Consider the following 19504-nt stretch of genomic DNA (forward strand, 5'->3'; position numbering starts at 1 on the left):
CAAGACTGGTGGAGGCAGCCATGATGCAAATAGCACCATGGCTACCTCCAATCTCGGAATGAGGCCCATTGTCTGGGACATGTGCAATGGTGAAATGTTACTGTAATATTCCTTGGATTGCTCAAAAATCATTTTTGTAAATGTTCGGGGACCTGGACAGTGTCCAGAAATAAGGACAAATGCTCAGCGTTGGTGTGGTCACATGATGATGTCGCGGATACGTTCGCAAATGGGACGGCTGTCCGTAGGACACCAAATGCGTAGTGCCGGTGGTGCGCATGTGCGCAGGTGTTCTGTGGACAGTGTTCGGGTCTCTGAACTAATTAAAAGTGTGTCACACGTGCAGCGGGCAGTTGTGGAGAGGTGCGATGTTCGTAGGACCCAAGTGTGTGATGCGCATGTGCGCGGGTGATCTATGAACAATGTTGAATTTCCCGAATAAAATAAATGTGCATCAAAACTTTGTGGACAGGCGGACATCTTGTGTGTTCCGAGGACATAAGCATTTCAATTACGAACAGTATCAACAGGTATATTGTCCTTAGGACACCCCCATTTTGTATACATACGGACAGGCGGACATCTTGTGTGTTCTAAGGACACCTCCATTTTAATTATGGACAGTACGGACAGGTATAGTGTCCTTGGGACACCCCCATTTTGGGTATTTGGGGACATCCCGGAGAGCCGCACTGTCTGTGGTCACCCTGACTGCCTTTAAAAAAATTTAAAAAAAGACACAGATATATACTAAGAACACATTTAAAATGTAATTATTGTTTAACATTGAAAAATTAGGAAAGAGAGGGGGAAGCAGAAACTGAAACAAATAAAGGGGAATTAGGGGTTTGGACATGATGCATGGGAGGAGAGCAAGGGATGGAAGTTTTATCATACCGTTTTTCTTGGTGGGGAGGGTTTGAGGATAGTTGGCTGGGACATGGAGAGGGGGAACAGGTACATCATGTGGGACAGTGGTATTTAATGTTTTCTTTAATCTGGCCCACAATACACTCTTTTTAAATTTTTTTATTTTATTTGTATATAATAAAAAAAAAGATTTTTACAAAAGTGATTTCCAACCGGAAGGAATCTCGACGAAATCCTGACGGAGACTCCGATCAAGTTTGAACAACAGTCTGTTGATATTAAACAGGCGAAGCCCCGATTGTGATGTTCTGTTTTTTTCTGTCTATTGCCAAATTCAGAAGTTTAGCCACTGCGGTATGCCATCGGGTCTTTGTACCTGTAATAAGGCGATTCCACCAAGTTAGTTCATTGCCGACGAAAGAGTTTGCTGTCAGGGGGCTAAAAAAGGCAATCCTGGCTTGGTGCATGACGGGGCAGTGCATCAGCAGGTCTCTAATGAATTCAGTCTCCTCGGGATTTTAGTTGGTTGAAGTGGTATAGTGATAAATCAATTTTCTGTTCCATTTGTTTGAGAGGATTTTCTATTATCTCTTTTGGTATATAGGTTTTATTGGTTGTCTCGTCTGTTAAAAAAAATGTGTTACGTACATATATTGGCCTCATTACGAGTCCGGCGGTAACCGAGGCGGTAAAACCACCTGGTTACCGCCGGACTCGTATTACCATTCCGCCTCCGTGATTCCTGTAATTACCGGGGCATTACAACCCCGGTTTCCCGGGAATCACGGAGGCGGAATGGTGTTAATTCCCATTCCCATTGAGTCCTATCGGACTCAATGGGAATGGGGATCTTGGAAACACCGGCAGCATCTCGTGATGCTGCCAGTGTTTCCTCGTCCGCCTGCAGGCGGGTATTGTTAAACCCGCCAGGTCAAACCTGGCGGGAACATCACCTCCGGCCTGCAGGCGTCGGGATCAGGCGGTCTGGAAACAACGGTGCCGGCGGGTTTACCGCAACCATTATTTCCGGACCGCCTGATTTGTAATGAGGCCCAGAAAGTAATAGTTATTAATCGGCTTATATAGAGAAATGTTGTGTCTACCACTATTATCAGTCTCTTCACTCATCTCATCTCATGGAAAATTCTCATCCAGCCATTCCAAAGTACTCGACATTTCTGTGTTAAAAGAAATAAATATTAGTTTTAATGTACATAATACAGAAAATGTGTAAGTATATGAAATAAATGTAGTTGCTGTTACTGGTGTGTAAGTATGCTCTTGCTTCTTGCTATGCAGTTTCTCTGAGGTAATTCAGTTGGAGGCATATTTATTTTGTTTTGGTATATTTCATTATATTGGAAATGTGTCTTCAGTGGATGGTTGGTGTGTTACATATACAGTTTCCACTTTGTATTTATTATTAAATGTATTGTATTTACGTGGTGCTTTTTGAATATGTCTGTTTGTTTTTATTGCATGATACAATAATGGAAGATACCCTCTAAGTTTTTGGATAGTGCTGATGGTGACATGTGCACGGTCCGCGGACATCAAAATTACTAGTGGGGCAGGGGGTTTAGTATTTTCTATATTATACAAATGTAAGGTAAGAGAGCCTTAGTAAACATTTGTCACATTTCCAATATCTATATTTATATTCAGTGAAAAATACTTTGTTGAAGGGACGTTATGCTTAAGTTGCACTACTAAAAACCTATGAAATTCAGTAAACAAAACTTTGTTAAAGGGACTTTATGTTCCAAGTAAAACCGAAAAACCCTTGAAATTCGCCAGTTATGGTAAGCTAAGCAACCATAACTCACACCACCACCGTCCACTGCTAAGACTAACACCCAAGACATCAAAGATGACATCACAAATGTCATTGATGACATCACTGATGACATCACATGTGCATTTACTTTTCATGAAAAGTCTGTATAAGGGATTCTTATAGTAATGTTGATAAAAAAGTGTGAAGGATTATTGGAATAAATATCATGAGGTACGTAGTGCATTAAGTAATGCATTGATATGAATACCATTCTATTGTCAGGTTCTTTCCAGTATACTAAGCTACTCATGTAGAAACATAGGCACTGTGTGCAACATGCATGATGGATGTACAACATTATTAATCTTACCATGTTGAATAGTAAAATGATAAATGCATTTTAATACAGTTTTGTCTACTGTGCAACATTTAATAACTAGCTAATAAAACCCACTTGCTACATAATTGCATGATTCGAAGCAAGACACAAATAACAACAACACATTCAAAGATGAGCATATACAGGGAAAATGAAGTAAACAACAGTATTACCAGCCAATCTTCATACCCCAACTGATTAATTTTATACACAGAAATGATCGCTCTGCTTCAAAGCTACTACTTCGCTATGTATAACTATCATATAACGTGGCTGGACCCAAGGAGAGTAGTGTGCATACAATGTATACAAATATGAGCATATACAGGAAAGTAAAGTAATAAAAAAAAGGCAGAACTATAAGAAAGTGCTGATAACATTACTGATTATCTTTATACACAAAAAGCCTTGCTGTTTTCCAAATCTGTGTTTTCATATGCTGTAAGTGAACCCCAAGTGAATTACTGTAAGAACATATTTGAAGTATAACTCTACAAATATAGTACTTGACTATGAATTATGAGTATATGAATTTTTAGTTCCTGACTGTTACTGGCCTAGATATGTCAGTAAAGGAAAAAAGAGGGAGCCAGACATGTGATGTTATGTTATGTTATGTTTATTACACTTATAAGGCGCCAAAGCCCGCAGGCATCCAGGTGCCGAAAGACAGAAGTAGTAGCAGATAGAGCTGAAAATATTCTATTCAAACAATATAGTCTTCAACTGTTTACGAAAAGCAAGGTGGTTTTCTGTCTGGCGCATCTGTATCGGAAGAGAGTTCCAGGCTTGCGAGCCTCGGACACAAAAGGCCCTACCTAAGCCACAAGACCTTTTTATCCGGGGCAACGCTAACAGAGACTCAGCCGAGGAACGTAAGCTTCTTGTTGGTTGATAAACATTTATCTTTTCCTTCAAATAAGCTGGAGCATTTCCAAAAAATACACTTATGACATGTGGTAAGTATTTTAAATTGGATACGAGCTGCCACTGGAAGCCAGTGAAGTTTTCTTCTGGCCGCACCGGTGGGTTCCGAGCTTTTCATCTGGAAAACGATTCTAACAGCTGCATTTTGTATCTTCTGCAACTGTTGGATGTCAGCTTTATTAGCTCCCCCCAACAGTGCATTGCAATAATCTATGCAAGGCAGTATTACTGCTCTCACAAGTTTTATGCGATTTTCTACCAAAATCAACTGGGCTACTTGTCTCAAAACCTTTAGGTGGTAGTTCGTAATTGGTAGTGATGGCAGTAACATGTGCCTCACTATCCAGACTTTCCTCCATATAGGTACCCAAAGTCTTAACTTTCTTTATGGTTTTGATTTTAGCACCTTCTATCATAAAACAATTATAATCTTGGCTTAGTCTGAATTGGGCATGCTGGGACCCAAAAAGCATCAGCTCCATTTTCGGAGCATTCAAACAGAGCCAATTAGTTGACATCCATTGTTCTATGACTTCATGTGCTTTGGCTACTGTTTGTTGGTCAGCCTCATAGTTCCCAGTTATGTTCAAGACTAGTTGGAAATCATCTGCATAGTTACAGAAAAAGATCCCCAACGATTCTAACTCGATACATAAGGGAAGAATGTAAATATTGAACAGCAGGGGAGAGAGACATGCTCCCTGGGGGACTCCACATGTGATAGTCTGTGGCTCAGAAGCACAGTCACCCCAGTGGACACAAGACTGGCGACCCTCCAGGAAAGATCTGAGCCAAGAAATGGTATTTTTGGAAAGTCCACCTACCGACACCATTCTGTTGAGCAGGATCTTGTGGTCCAGCAAGTCGAAGGCTGCCGATAGATCTAATAACATCAGCAACCCCGACTTGCTATGTTCCAGTTTACCCAACATATGTGTCTGAAGATCCAATAAAGCTGTCTCCGTTCCATGGAAACTTCGGAAACCCGATTGCTTCGCATGTAATATGCCGGAGTTTAGTACATGGGCTTGTAACTGTGTGGTCGCTGCCTTATCTATAAATTTAAGGAAAAATAACATATTTGTTATTGGTCTTAAATTAGTTGCATCTAATGGATCCAGGCCTGTTTTTTTATCAGGGGGGTAACAGCCACATTTTTAATAGAATGAGGAATGGAACCTGTACGAAAAGAGGACTTTATGAATCGGCATAGAAATGGGGAAAACAGTTCTTGATGCTCCAGTATATATTTTGACGGGATGCATATCTTTCAATAGCAACAATGTTTCAGCTAAGTTTGGTTCAGCAAAATTAAAATTACCTGGAGTACTGATAAGGTCACCTGTTTTAGATATTTTAAGTGCAAATGGGGGATTTGGCAGGGAGAAATTAGTATTTCCTGCTCAATTTTCTTTTGTGCCTTCAGCAGTTTGTCTGCAAAAGCCCTCTGGACTCTGCTACAGTCATCTTTAGTGGGTTTAATCGAGGGATTACAAACAGTAGGTTTTTCCCATAACCTGAAAAGGCGGAAGAGTTCTTTTGTTTTATCTCCAGCTTGGTTTATTTGAGCATCATAGAAGGATTTCTTGGCTTCTGAAGTCATCACTCTATAACGCTTTTCAATGTGTTTCCAAGACAGCCAATTATCATTTGTTTTGTTTTTAAGCCAAGAGTGTTCAGCTTGCCTTTTAGCGATTTTAAGTTCAGCTAGTGCGGGCGAAAACCACTTATGATGATTGGGCAGATCTTTAACAATTGTATCCTTCATGGGTGCATGTTTATCTAGCATTTCTAACATGACATCATTATAAACTTTTATGAGTCTCTCAGGATCGTCTAAATCGTCCGTTGTACTTAAGAGTAATTCCATGCTAGTTGTTAAAATATCAGACGTGATATTCTTAAAATTCCGTGATTTAACCGTGTGTGCTTTGACGTGCACTCTTACAGATGTAACTGGTAATCCAAGGCCACATGTCAGGAAAAAATGATCTGACCAGATACATGGAGAAGTAAAGATAGGCCCAAACTGGACGTTTCCCCCTCCGACCCAATCAAGAATGTGTCCTTTATTATGCATTGGTTCAGTATTATGATAGGTAATATGATGAGTGCACATCATTTTTTCCAAAAGGAGTGCTTTCTTGTCTGTTTTGTCATTTTTCCATAAGTTGAAGTCACCCAATATGACCAGCCCTGAATTCATAGTCAACATTGGTGCAATCAGCTTGACTAAATCATCATTGAAATCACATACTTCTCCTGGTGGGCGGTAAAGTAAAACCAAATTTAAACTATAGTTAGGGTTTGAGGTCAGTTTCACCTGGATGATATCACATCCAGTGCACTCTATTTTAACCTCGTAAAACCCCAACTGTTTTTTGCAAATTATGGCCACCCCCAATATTATTCTCTCTATGCTTTCCCACGAATACGTAACCGGGGGGGGGGGGTTGCCTGCTCTATGGTCGGTCCATTAGCTTCTGTAAGCCATGTCTCCATAAGACACATGATATCTGGCTTATGCTCTAAATTATAGTCATGCAGCTCTATACAATGTTTAGGCAATGAGCGAGTATTAAGCAAGGTAATGGTTAAATCAGTGTGTACATTGACATTTCTCATAGTGTTAATGATATTATTTTGGTTGTGTTTGTTTGGAATATCATTATGGGTAAGGTGGACACTTTCTACTACACTGAGGGTCCCCTTGGACTGAGCCATGGTATCCCCCATCTAAAATAGAATACTAAAAGGGAGAAACTATACCTGCTCCAACAACCGTTTGAAGAAGAGTAGGCTGCCGAGCTGCAAGAATGCGCGCGGACCCGCACAGACCTGCTCGTCTCGTTCGCGCCGGCGCGTTCGCGCCTGGGGACCAAGAAAATGCGCACAGTGACTACAATACTCCTGGGTAATGTAGTTCAATCATCCGCTTAGCATGTGTATGCCGAGGAACTCCGTTTCTACATGCAGAAGAGGTAGAAGCAACAATAGTACGTGACTTCTTGGATCAAAATATGAATCTAGAAGGCTGCTCTGACTGAATTCAACTTTGTTTCAATTAAGTTTCAATAATACACAACTAAAATTCAAAACAATTTAAAACACAGATTAAACACAGATTAAAATAGTTTTAAAAATTCTCACGCCAACTACCTATATTTTTTTGTCATCAATGATGTCATCAATGACATTTGTGATGTCATCTTTGATGTTCTGGGTGTTAGTCTTAGCAGTGCACGATGGTGGTGCGAGTTATGGTTGCTTAGTTTACCATAACTGGTGAATTTCAAGGGTTTTACAGTTTTATTTGGGACCTTAACGTCCCTTTAACAAAGTTTTTTTAATGAATTTCATAGGTTTTTAGTAGCACAACTTAACCATAACGTCCCTTTAACAAAGTTTTTTTTCATTGAACATAAATATAGATGATGGAATGTGCCAAATGTTTACTAAGACTCCCTTAACTTACATTTATATAACATAGAAAATACTAAACCCCCTGCAATGCTAGTGATTGTGATGTCTGCGTGCCGTGCGCATGTCCGCAGGCGCACACGGTCACCTTCACCACTTTCCAAAAACTTTGAGGGTATCTTCCATTATTGTATCATACAATAAAAACACACAAACATATTCAAAAAGAACCACATAAATACATTACATTTAATAATAAATAAGAAGTGAAAACTGTATATGTAAGACACCAACCATCCACTGAAGTCACATTTCCAATAAAATGGAATATACCAAAACAAAATAAATATGCCTCCAACTGAATTACCTCACAGAAACTGAACAGCAAGAAGCAAGAACATACTTACACACCAGTAACAGCAGAAGGTTTATAAAAAAAATAGTAAGTACACTACATTTATTTCATATACTTATATATTTTCTGTATTATGTACACTAAAACTAATATATATTTTATTTTTAACAAAGAAATGTCCAGTACTTTGGAATGGACACTTGTGTCGCACTTTTAATTAGTTTGGGGACCCGAACACTGTCCGTAGAACACCCGCACGCATAATCCTCACTGTGCATTTGGTGTCCTGCGGACAGCCGTCCCATTTGTGAACATGTCCGCGATGTCATCATGTGACCGCACCCACGCTGAGAGTGTGTCCTTATTTGCGGGCACTATCTGGTCCTCCGAACATTTAAAAACTGCTTGTTTGAGCAATCCATGGTATTTTACAGTAAAGGTTCACCATTGCACATGTCCCAGACAATGTCCCTGCCGATCTGTATTTGGTTATACGCTATTTTGTCTATAATTTTAAGAAGGAAAGGGACTGTGGTTATGGGCCTATAATTCGTTGGAATAAGAGGGTCCAGTGTTGTTTTTTTTAGTAAGGGTGTGACCCAGGCTTCTTTGATACTGGCTGGGACCACATTTGTATTGAGCGATGCATTAACGAAATTGGTAATGATGGGGGTGAGGGTGGGGGCACATATTTTGACTAGATGTGCTGGGAAGTTGTCCCCTTTGCAACTAGACGCTTTCAATTTCCCTATTGTATTAAAGACTGTTTCTTGGGAGACTGGTGCAAAATGGAAGGTAGGGGTCTTACGTTCTGTGAGGCTGGTGGTTAAGTCTATCTTGATAGGTTTTTCTGCTAGTATTGTTCTTTTCGTGACGATTTTGTTTTGTAGTAGTTTAATTTTTGTGGCCAGTGCGTCTTGGATGGTAGTGCACCATTCTTTGCTAGGTTTACCAGGGTTGATGATAGGGATGGGGTTTTCTAGTTCTTTGAGGATGGAAAATAGTTCTTTTGCATCAGATGCTGCATTGGTAATCATGTTGTTAAGGGCATTAGCTTTGTGTGCAATAATGGCTGCTGTGTAGGTTTTGTTTGCTGCGTTGAAAGCATTGGAAGTTTCAGTAGTACAGGATTTGTTGTGGCAGTGTTCAAGCGCACGTTTAGTTCGCCTAAGTGCTACTAGTTCCTCGTCAAACCAGAAGGAGGATTTTTTGTCCGCTCTTCTGGTTTTGGTGATGCAGGGAGCTAAGGCATCTATTGTATTAGTGAGGCAGTTATGGTAGGTGTCTGCTAATGAGCATGGGTTATCATTAGTGATTAATTTATCTGTGAGCAAATTTTTTAAAATTGGGTTCAGGACTTCCGCTGAAAGTTTGCGAATGTTCCTAGTTGCGTAGGTATCCAATGTGGTGGACTTAGGTGATTGGAGTTCGTTACACTTGATGGTAAAGTTGATGGCATGGCGGTCTGTCCATAGTAGAGGGGTTATGGTTTCTATTGAGACTGCAGTATTAAGAGATAGTACCCAGTCCAGTGTTCTTCCTTTGGAATGGGTAGGTACATTCACTAGTGTACAAATAGCATATCTTTAGGGGCGTTGTGAAGGGCATCTGCTTTATGATCTAGAATGTCATTGAATCCGAGGTTCAGGTCTCCAAGGATGATACATTTAGTCTTGGGTTTGATTAGAGGCGTTAGTAGCAGTGGTATATCTAGATCTGGTTGAGAGTTATTATTTGGAGCTCTGTATATGGTGACTATATTGATAGTGGTTTTGTTGTTTGTGGACAATATAGTGAGTAGCATTTCGTAACCGTCTAAGTTTTCAAGAGTGCAGGCTCTAAGTTGCAGGTGGTTTTTAGCAATGATGGCTACTCCTCCTCCAACTGAGTTGATTCTGTCAGACCTAAGTATGGTGTAATTTGGTGTTATGGTCATAGTAAGTATCGGGCCAGAGGCTTGGTGAAGCCAGGTTTCTGTCACTATTAGCATGTCAAGTTCCTGTTCAATTATATAATCATGTATTTCTGGGGCGTGGGCAGTTATGGATTGTGCGTTGATGAGCGCTGCTCTGAGTTTCATAGAAGATTGAGTTTGAGGAGTAAGTGGTGGCTGGGCCTTTCTAGGGCTGTTTGAGGTGAGTTGGCAATTAGTGGTATTTAGGATTGTCCTTTTGGGAGTATTAGCTGGGTAGTCGCTTATGGGACTGGAAGGAGTGGGCTTTGTTACGGGTGGAGCATCTGTAGAACTACACTTCATTGTTTGTGCTCTAAGCCGTTTGTTTCTGGCATTTAACTGCAGTGAGTTCACTTTAGTGGGCGTACTATTGGTGTACTTGGGTGGGGAAGTATGTGTCCGTGATCTGAGACGGTAGCATCTCAATGTATCTAGGCTCAGGTAGGACTTCCTTGTGGGCTTAGTGTTTATAGTGGCAATGCTAGATGTAGGGGTGCATCTGGGGATTTGGTTACTACTTTGGATGGTATTGTGGTTGTTTTGGTTGTGGGGAGGCTGGAATGGGCTTGTATTGGGAAGGAATGGGGTGGGAGAGGGGATGGGGAAGTGTCTTGGGCAGGCTAGTTTACTGAGACCATTTGGATGTGCTAGGTAGTGGGTTCCTGTACATGGCAGATCTCTGGGTATGATGCAAAAAGGGAACATGGTGAAGCTTAACCAACCTTGCATAGTTACTTGTTTGCAGTGGGCTGAGACTATGTTAGCGGCAGTAAATTAGATGTAGGCTGGCACTAGGCGTGATTGGCACTGCTTAGGCACCGTAGGGTAGGCTAAAGTGCTTAGCTATAGACTTCCAAGGTGAACTTTAGTCACATATAGTATACAATTGTGGCTGAGGAGTAGGGGTGGGTCTACACACAAATCTAGGTGTGATTACATAGATAGATGTGCCATGTTAATCCATTACTGCCCTGAAAAAATCTTTGGTAATACATTACAAACATTGCATTTAGTACAGGGATAGTATAGGACTGTTATTAAACATTGGTCGTCAGTGTGCACTCCAATTACTTAGCAGTATATCTCAGACTACACTATTGTAGTTTGCAAGGCAATCATGAGTGAGTACTTGCATGGGTAACTCTTTGTCAAATTGTCTCTAAGTTAGTATAAAGTAGGTGCATATGGGGCACGTATAGCGGCTAAGCAGCGTGCATCAAGATTAACGTTGTGCATTTACTTACAGTTCACGGCCAAGACTCATTGAGAGCAGTATTAAAATAGAGTCTATGGGTAGGTCAGTTGTAAAGGGGTAGCTGCAGCTCCCTTGCGGTCACGTCGCAGACAGACGCAGACAAGCCCTTATTGTTGCGGCCGTTGCTGGAGCGGCCGGCTTCCGACTCCGGTCTGGGCTAGAAAGTAAATACTGGCGCGAAGCCAATCAACTGTGCTGGGCAGGGAGAGGGGGGATCAGATGCTCTCTGCCGACGTTATCACGGCGGCCATCTTCAAATGGCTCCTGCAATGCTCGATCCTGTTGCTGGAGGCCGTGTTGCATGGGGATCAGGTCAGGTGAAAGCAAGGTAACAGCTTTCATAGAAGCAGGACAAGCTTCATTAAATAAATAAATAAAAATAAATAAGATAAAGGCCAGGAAAGAAGTACTACAGAGTGAAGCACAATGTGCAAAATAGGAATGCCCAGCCAGTAAGGAATGATAGTGAAGATTAAGTACATAGAGATGGCAGTAAGTACTTGGGGAGGTGAAAGGAGTATGGGAGGTCCCATATTGGTTTCTATGGGAGCAGAAAGAGGAGCAGGTAAGCAACAAGTAGAAGGTGAGTGAGATGTAAAAAAAGGCTTTCAGTGGAAAGCCCGTTTTTTGTACTGGGCAAGAGGCACAGATGAAGGATGGCACTTGGAAAGTGGCCCTCAAGAAGAAAAAAAGTATTGTTTGTATGTGGTGTACACAATGTAAATGAGTAAATGTGTATACGGGGACAATGCTTTCTATGATTTGAAATGTAATGTTCATATGAGATGAGTAACAGTACATTGAAAGGAAGCAGAAATGCATGTGCACAAGATGGTAGGCAAAATTGTGCACACATACCTCACATCCACATACACTCACCCATCACCTGCGCTTGTTTCAGTGTCAAGAAAGGTTAGGGAGATGGCAGCAAGGGTTTGCAGGAACACCACAGCACAATGAAGATGGGCAAGGGGGAAAATGCCAAGAAAGAGACAGCTCATGCAGGCCTGCCAACAAACAGCAATCCGAAAGACAAGTACATTTTTAAGGGAAAAAGGAAAGCATCTTGGGCATTGAGGTAAGGAAATCACCATCACACTGGCCCATAGCACAAACATTGCTATCTCATCACATGAAGGGATAACACAGCAGCAAGGTCAAAGCACCACATGCAGGAGAAAAGAGAGAACTCATCAAAAGGGGAGTACCGTTCTGGCCATTACTTTATTATGACTATTTGTCCCGATTTGGTTTCTACAGGACAGTTCAATTCAACTTACGGATTGGCCCAAGAGAAGAAGGGCAGAAGTGGTAATGAGTGGAAAAGCACTATGTTATTGTCGTTTGTTGTGGTTTCTCTCTCTCTCTCTCTCTCTCTCTCTCTATAACTATCTCTCTCTCCCTCTCTCTCTCTCTCTCTCTCTCTCTCGTGGTCAAGAAGGAAGAAGTGGGACAGTTAATGCTCTAGAGAAATCAAGAGAGCACCAACATAATGAATGACATCTGGAATAGAAATGGAGTGGGCAGTAGGCATGTAAGATGCAAAGTAGATGCAAGGAATATATAAATAAAAGGGAGTAGTTGCAAACATTCAGGAATAATAGGATGTGATAAAGAAAATGTATATACATTTCGAGAAACTCACCCGGTTTTCTCTGTGTTTTAGTTGCATAGGGACTTTTAACTGCATGCCAGAGTGATGCCCAGCATATGACCCAGGCAGCTGAGCCCAAGAGCAACGAAAGAAGGCCTACCACCAGGGGGCCCTTGTGGGACCCAAACTAATGCACAAATGTCACAAACTGGAACATAAGAAAAGCCCTCTTATTGTGTGCTCTACAACCACTGTGTTTCCTCTTATTATCAACATTATTCCTATGCAGTGACTGTCTTACTGCCTGGAATTTGGACTTAAGGTTTTAAGACATGGAGCAATTCCTAGTATATATGGTGCCCAAGCAAAGGACAAAGGGGACGGGAACATGAGAACAAACTCTGGGGAGAGAATGTAATGATGGGTCCCTCTGGGAATGCTGGAGCATCACTTAAGTGGCCTTCCCTGTTCGTGGTAGCAAGGGTCAACTGTTGTACATGGAATAAATAAAACTTTGGTTTGGGTAGCTAGGAGATTACACATTTGCAACCTGTGGAATTTCATCGCTGGAAAAGATTGTGGCTCTGATTTTTTTGTACTCTGCTGTCTCTACATCTGTCCCCTCTTAGGACAGTAACATGAAAACATTAACCTACTTAGTTTGTGTATTTGAATGAAAAGTAGTGACCTTACCCCTTGCTAGTGACATGAAGAAATGAAGTAGCTGTAATAGAACATTATTTATGATTTAAAAGAGAAAAAAGAGAAAAAGCATGTATGTATATGATTGCTTGTATGACGAATTTGGCCCACACCACAAACAATATAAAGTACTAGCACATAACCAATGTGGGAGGAAGATTTCAGGGACGGGCTGCCATGCAAACTCTCCCATTTCCCAGGTCATGATCAACTACAAGATTTCTATGACCGTTCCAGAGAAAGCAGGCTACACTATAATGAAAGCTAAACAGTATGAGACTAGTGGTCGTCAGAAGACTGTGCGCTAGCTACTACCACAAATCACTGCATAAAGTTAGGTATGAGGTTGGATCTGCAGCATGCGTGAACTTCCACCGGTACCCCCTAGTAGGCATCAGAAAATATGACTAGAAATTATACAGTGAAGTCAAGTCTAACGTGCAAATCCGCAAAGATATTCCTTAGATCAATCCAAATGGCTTTAGGAAAGTAGAGTCCTGCACAACAGTTCTGGGGTTGTTGCAAACAAAATCTTTATGTTGACATCATGTATTAAGCTCAAACAGCCGACACGTGTTTCGACCTCCAGGGTTGTTATCAAGGCGTATATCCTGCTAGGTGGTCCAGAAAAGTATGAAAATCGCTTGGTAGAACAATGACTGCAGCCACCCTGTAGTGGTGCAGATAACTCGTAATGTGAGGCAAAATGATTCAATAGGTTCAAATCCTCAGCAACAAAGTTCCGGGGTCCAATCCCGCTGTACAAGGTATGTGGCACCAAAATTACCTTTTCTGGACCACCTAGCAGGATATATTAAACATATACATAAAGAAATATTACAGTTTAAAAGTACCTCCGCTGAAGTACCAAACCATGTGTGCGTGTGTTGCCGCAAGACTTCTTATAAAAGTACCACTAAAACTATAGACATAACGTACAGAATAGAAGACAATGAAGATTCAAAATGGTTCCAATTAGCTCTCTACCTTATAACAGAACTAAATTTATATAAGAGCATCATAATTCAAACAGTGCACCCATTTCAAGCAATAATACGCCTCCAACCAAAAACAGCAAATTTACCTTCCCTGAATTAATCAAAGACATGTGTGGCAAAGTAGTTTATTTGCCATTAGATCTCACAGAAAATGTACACACTCTAGGAGTGTAAAGGCCAATAGATCAATCTTTAATTGTCTTAGTAAATGGTGTACCTACAAAAGACAAAACAATTTGGCAACAACTAGTGGATTTAAATAAAGTTAGACAAGTGCTGCAATATCTAAAGAACACAATGAATACTAAAAAGAAATTAATATTGAAGAAAACCTGAGAGAAACCATTCAAATAATTCAAGAGTCACCAGAAACTGGTCAATTTAAACTTCTATATCCTACTACAGAATCCAATATTTTAGACCATTATGCAATTCATCCTTTACACTCTAAAGACGCTATAGATCCTGCACTTGAAATGTACGAAATGCGACAATCAAATAATCTACAATCATCATATGGGAAAAAAGTATAGAATCACAGAACTTTCCGCTACTTTTTCCTACTGGAAAAGGAGGAACGTACGATGATAGACCCACACAGATAACAGCATCAGAATATCGCTCTCTACGAATGTATTCTGATGACCCCAGATTCAGACTATACGTGGTATACATATTCCACCTTCTCTTTGAAAGTGAACTAGCAACACTATGCTACGGAGTTGCACACACATTAAAATCAGGTACCCATTTTCAAAATATGTCAGCTATGCAATTATTACAAAAAGTGCAAGAAAAAGATGAGGTTTACAGTCAAGTATTTCAAATCCTTCAGAAACATGAGTGATACAAAAGAATACTGGGTCTGACATCACAGAGATGTACGCTGTATGATAAGAAACCTTGGCCCACCCACTTGGTTTTTAACATTAAGTTTTGCAGAATATGCATGAGAAGATTTACACGATTTCCTACGCATAGCAAACAAAAATAAAACAAACATGGATCTAAAACACCAGGAGAACTCTGCTCTCTAGATCCTGTAAATATATCAAGATATTTCCATCATCGCTTCATTGCTATGCTACACTTTATTTGTAATAAGACTGTTCCATCCCCTCAGAGAAGTTAAACACTTCTTTTGGAGAAAAGAATACCAAGCCAGAGGAGCATCACACATCCACATGCTATTATGGATTAAAGATGCTCCTAAATGTGGTCAGGACAGTGATGCCACTGTTTTGCAGTTCACCCAAAAATATGTCACTTGTGAAATCCCTTCACAAGCAACACATAGTGACCTTCATGCACACATTTTACAATTTCAAAGACACAAATGTGGGAAATATTGCTGTTGCAAATATTAAACAAAGGGAAATACTACACCAAATGCTGCTTTGGTTTTGCTAGACCAGTTTCAGCAACAGGTCAAGTAAACAATTTCATGTCTTCAGTCAGACATAGTGTCAAAGGTAAATCACCTAAGAACACATATTACATAAAAAGAAAAGAAGAATCAAAATACATCAATGATTACAATGCAATCGTTGCCCTCCTATGGAATGCAAACATAGATGCGCAGTACATATGTCACAGCCTAATTAACCAAAGCAGAGAAAACAGAGCTTCAGGACCTCTGGGATGACATATCATCTGACAAAACACTATTACAGAAATTGTACAGTTTAGGCATAAAAATGCACTCTCATTGAGAATATGGATTCTATGAAGCTGCAGACCGTTTAACCGGTACTGCCTTGTATGGAACCTCTGACAATATAGTATGGCTAAGTCTTGGTCCTGCTAAATCTAGAAGAAGAGTTCTTAAATCATATGAGGACATAGAAACAATAGCCCAAAATGATCCCAACAGCCAAAACAATTTACTAGACACATACTACCCAAACAGGAATACCACTTTGGAAAACATGTGTCTCTACCACGTAGCCCAAAACTTCACATACAAAAATAATGTTAAACCAGATGAAAAGAAAGGTAGATACAGAGTGGTAAATTGTGAAGGCATCTTAGTGAAACTTACCAAACGGAGCTCAATTAATCATATCAAATTGTCATTAAAAACTCCTCAACATAAAGGCCCTCATTAGGACCTTGGCGGAGGACCATGGCGCTATTAGCACCATGGTCCATGGTGCTAAGCTGCCAACTCCGCCATGGGGTTTGGCGGACCTACCGCCCCATTCCGAGGTTGGCGGGGCGGTAAGTCCCCAATCCCCATTTACCCTTCCCCATTCCCATTTCTGGCCCCATAGGGCATAATGGGAGTGGGGAAGCCGTTAATTACGCCACCGTAAATTACGGTGGCGTAATTAACAACAAGGTCCCTTAGCGCCATGGATTTTAACGCCTGCTAAAAGCAGGCGTTAAAATCACCATGGCGCTAAGGGAACTCGTACTCAGGCGGTAAGGTGCGCCATGGTTTACGCCGGCGTATACCCCTTACCGCCAGGGTCCTAATGAGGGCCAAAGAACTGTATTACATGTCCCTGCTACAACTTTTTAAACCATGGAGAAAAGAAGAAGAGTTACTGGATACATATGACTCCTATGAAGATGCTTCCAAAGCAAATGGACATAAACCTTACACAGTACCAAACAATGTTGCACAATGAACAGCAACATGAAGAAGAACTCCAGGCTCAACTACAAGTGGACACTCCTGACAGTAGTCAACCTTCTGTAACAGGAAGCCAAGAACCACTTGGACAGCCACTAATAGCAAATGTGGCAGAATTGGCCATTACAGAAGTAGAAACACCATGTATCAGTATGAACAAGCTACATAAGACTTTGCTGTACTGAAATCAAAACTGAACAATGAGCAGCGTAGCATTTTCCCAGAAATAACCAAACAAATTGAACATGGTGTTGAACATGAAAATAAAAACTGTACCTGCCAAAACTGCAAACCTATACTGCTATACGTGAGTGGTCAAGCCGGTTCAGGCAAAACATTCATAATCAAAATCATCAGCAAGTTCCTTCAACAATTGACAAACAACAAACTGTCAGCTGTTGTAACTGCCCCCACAGTTTTATCTGCCTACAACATAGGCGGTGTCACTTTACACCGATTACTGCTCCTTCCAGTAGAACATCAAAACAAATTAGATTATTACAAACTTTCCACAGAAGTTGCAATGGAACTATGCAGAGTTTTCAAACAAATGAAAATCCTGCTAATAGATGAGGTGAGCATGGTCTCCAAGCTAATGTTGGCTTTGATTCACCTCAGATTAGAAGTGGTAATAAAAAAAAAATACTACGACCAGCTCTTTGGAGGAAAACACATTATTGGTTTCAGAGATCTTCTTCAATTGACACCCGTGAAAGCTGAACCTATTTTTAAAACCTTAGGGCACAAACTATGCTGTAAAACTCTTGGCAGCATGGGAAATGTCAACCTTTGTCAACATTTCCAATACAGAGAATTAACTGAAAACATGCGCCAGTCTGCAGACGTCACATACGCCAACATTTTAAAAAGTATTAGAGTTGGTATACTATCTCAAGAAGCACAATAAATATTAAAAAAACAGGCACATACATACACTATATGGCCATAACTCATGTGCTACTGATGTCATGCAACAATTAGCACACAAAAATGTCAATTGTATGTCTTTGATGCTAACTCTTGCCAGCTGTTCCAAAGTCAATGAAACAATGTTGAAAAAAGAAATGCAACCAAGAATTGAAATTTGTTCCACAGATAAACTGGACGTACATGGTACGACACTACCCATGTGTCAACAAGCCACAACAAGACTAAGTACCCTAGAAAACTCTATCTCCAACACAGGTGGTTTGGAGAAAATATTAAAATTATCTTTAAACTGTAGAGTAATGCTTAAATGTAACCTTGACGTGGAGAAAGGACTGGTTAATGGAGCACTTGGTACAGTTGTTGGCTTTCAAACATACCCACGTGACAACAACAATCAATTGTCAATATTCTCTTTGACAAACTATCAGAAGTTAAAAGGATAGGACACTCAACAGCCCACTTTCTTCTTTTCAAAGACATGTATGTACACAGAGAACAATTTTCACTAACTCTAGCAAAGCATTGATAGATATTGGTAGCACAGTCTTTAAAGAAGGCATGAGCTAAGTAGCACTATCACGCTTATGTACACTTGATGGGCTATTTCTAATCAACTTTGATGTAAAGTAAAGTAAATGCTGATATTCCTTGCATTCTAGAATACAATAGTCTGCGTTCTTTCCACACATCTGAAAACCTACCCTGTTCCACAACAAGCAAAACATTGTAAAAGAAAACTACTTCAAACTGAAACGATACAGGATATCAATACAAAAAAAAAAGAAATACTTCATCAAGTACCACAATAAAACAAGAATCCAGTGGTCAAAGTAACTCAACTACTTCTTCAAAGAAGCAACACACACTCCAAAAAAATGACTTAAACCAAACCTGGCTGAGTAATATGTGTGTGTGTGTATATATTACATGGCCTGCGGTAGCGGCCATGTAGTTATGGTTAAGTTTCTAAACCCATAGGAAGAGCACTTTTTGGGTGGCTTATAGCTTTGCTCCCCCTGGACGAATCCTCACCGAAAAAGTTATACGGCCCACTCTGAATTTCTTTGCAAAGTTTGGTGTTGTTTGGTCAAGGGGGGGCAATGTTATAGGGGGAGTCCCAAAATAAATGTTTCCCATAGACATAATGGGAAAAAAATTTGCTCATGCCTACAGCCCAAACCGCTGGATGGTGTTTCACCAAATTTGTGGCAGGAGTGGCAGTCTGGTCCCAAAAGTGTGAGTTGGTTCATTTGGTATAAATCCATCCAGTAGTTTTTTTTTTAAACAACTAAAACATAAGGCAAAAAAAATGTGTGATATCTATGTCCGCTCTGCGGACTCACTTCCCTATTCGGTCCGTGGACTGTCCTCTGATTGGCCAGAAAAAATCACGGACATTGGGACGCAGCCGCCGGTTGGGTGGTGAGAAAACGTAAAATGCGTTGGTTTTCCTGAATCGTCCACCATCTTGGATTTGCTGACTTTTCATTAAAAAAGCAACATTGCACTTGTCAAACTCAACAAACAATCTGTAGGGGTGTGGGGGGGATGAGGATGGGATGGGATATGGCCATAAGAAGCCAAAAAACTGTTTTTTTCACACCCACAAAAGTCCACGAACACTCCAGATGTCCCTGGGCAGTCCTGTGGTGTTTGCAGACATTTCAGATGTCCTAGGACATCTGTACCTATTTCTGCATTACAG

This window comes from Ambystoma mexicanum, chromosome 5p, assembly GCF_040938575.1.
Source record: "Ambystoma mexicanum isolate Mex_15411 chromosome 5p, UKY_AmexF1_1, whole genome shotgun sequence".
NCBI classification, from domain to species: domain Eukaryota; kingdom Metazoa; phylum Chordata; class Amphibia; order Caudata; family Ambystomatidae; genus Ambystoma; species Ambystoma mexicanum.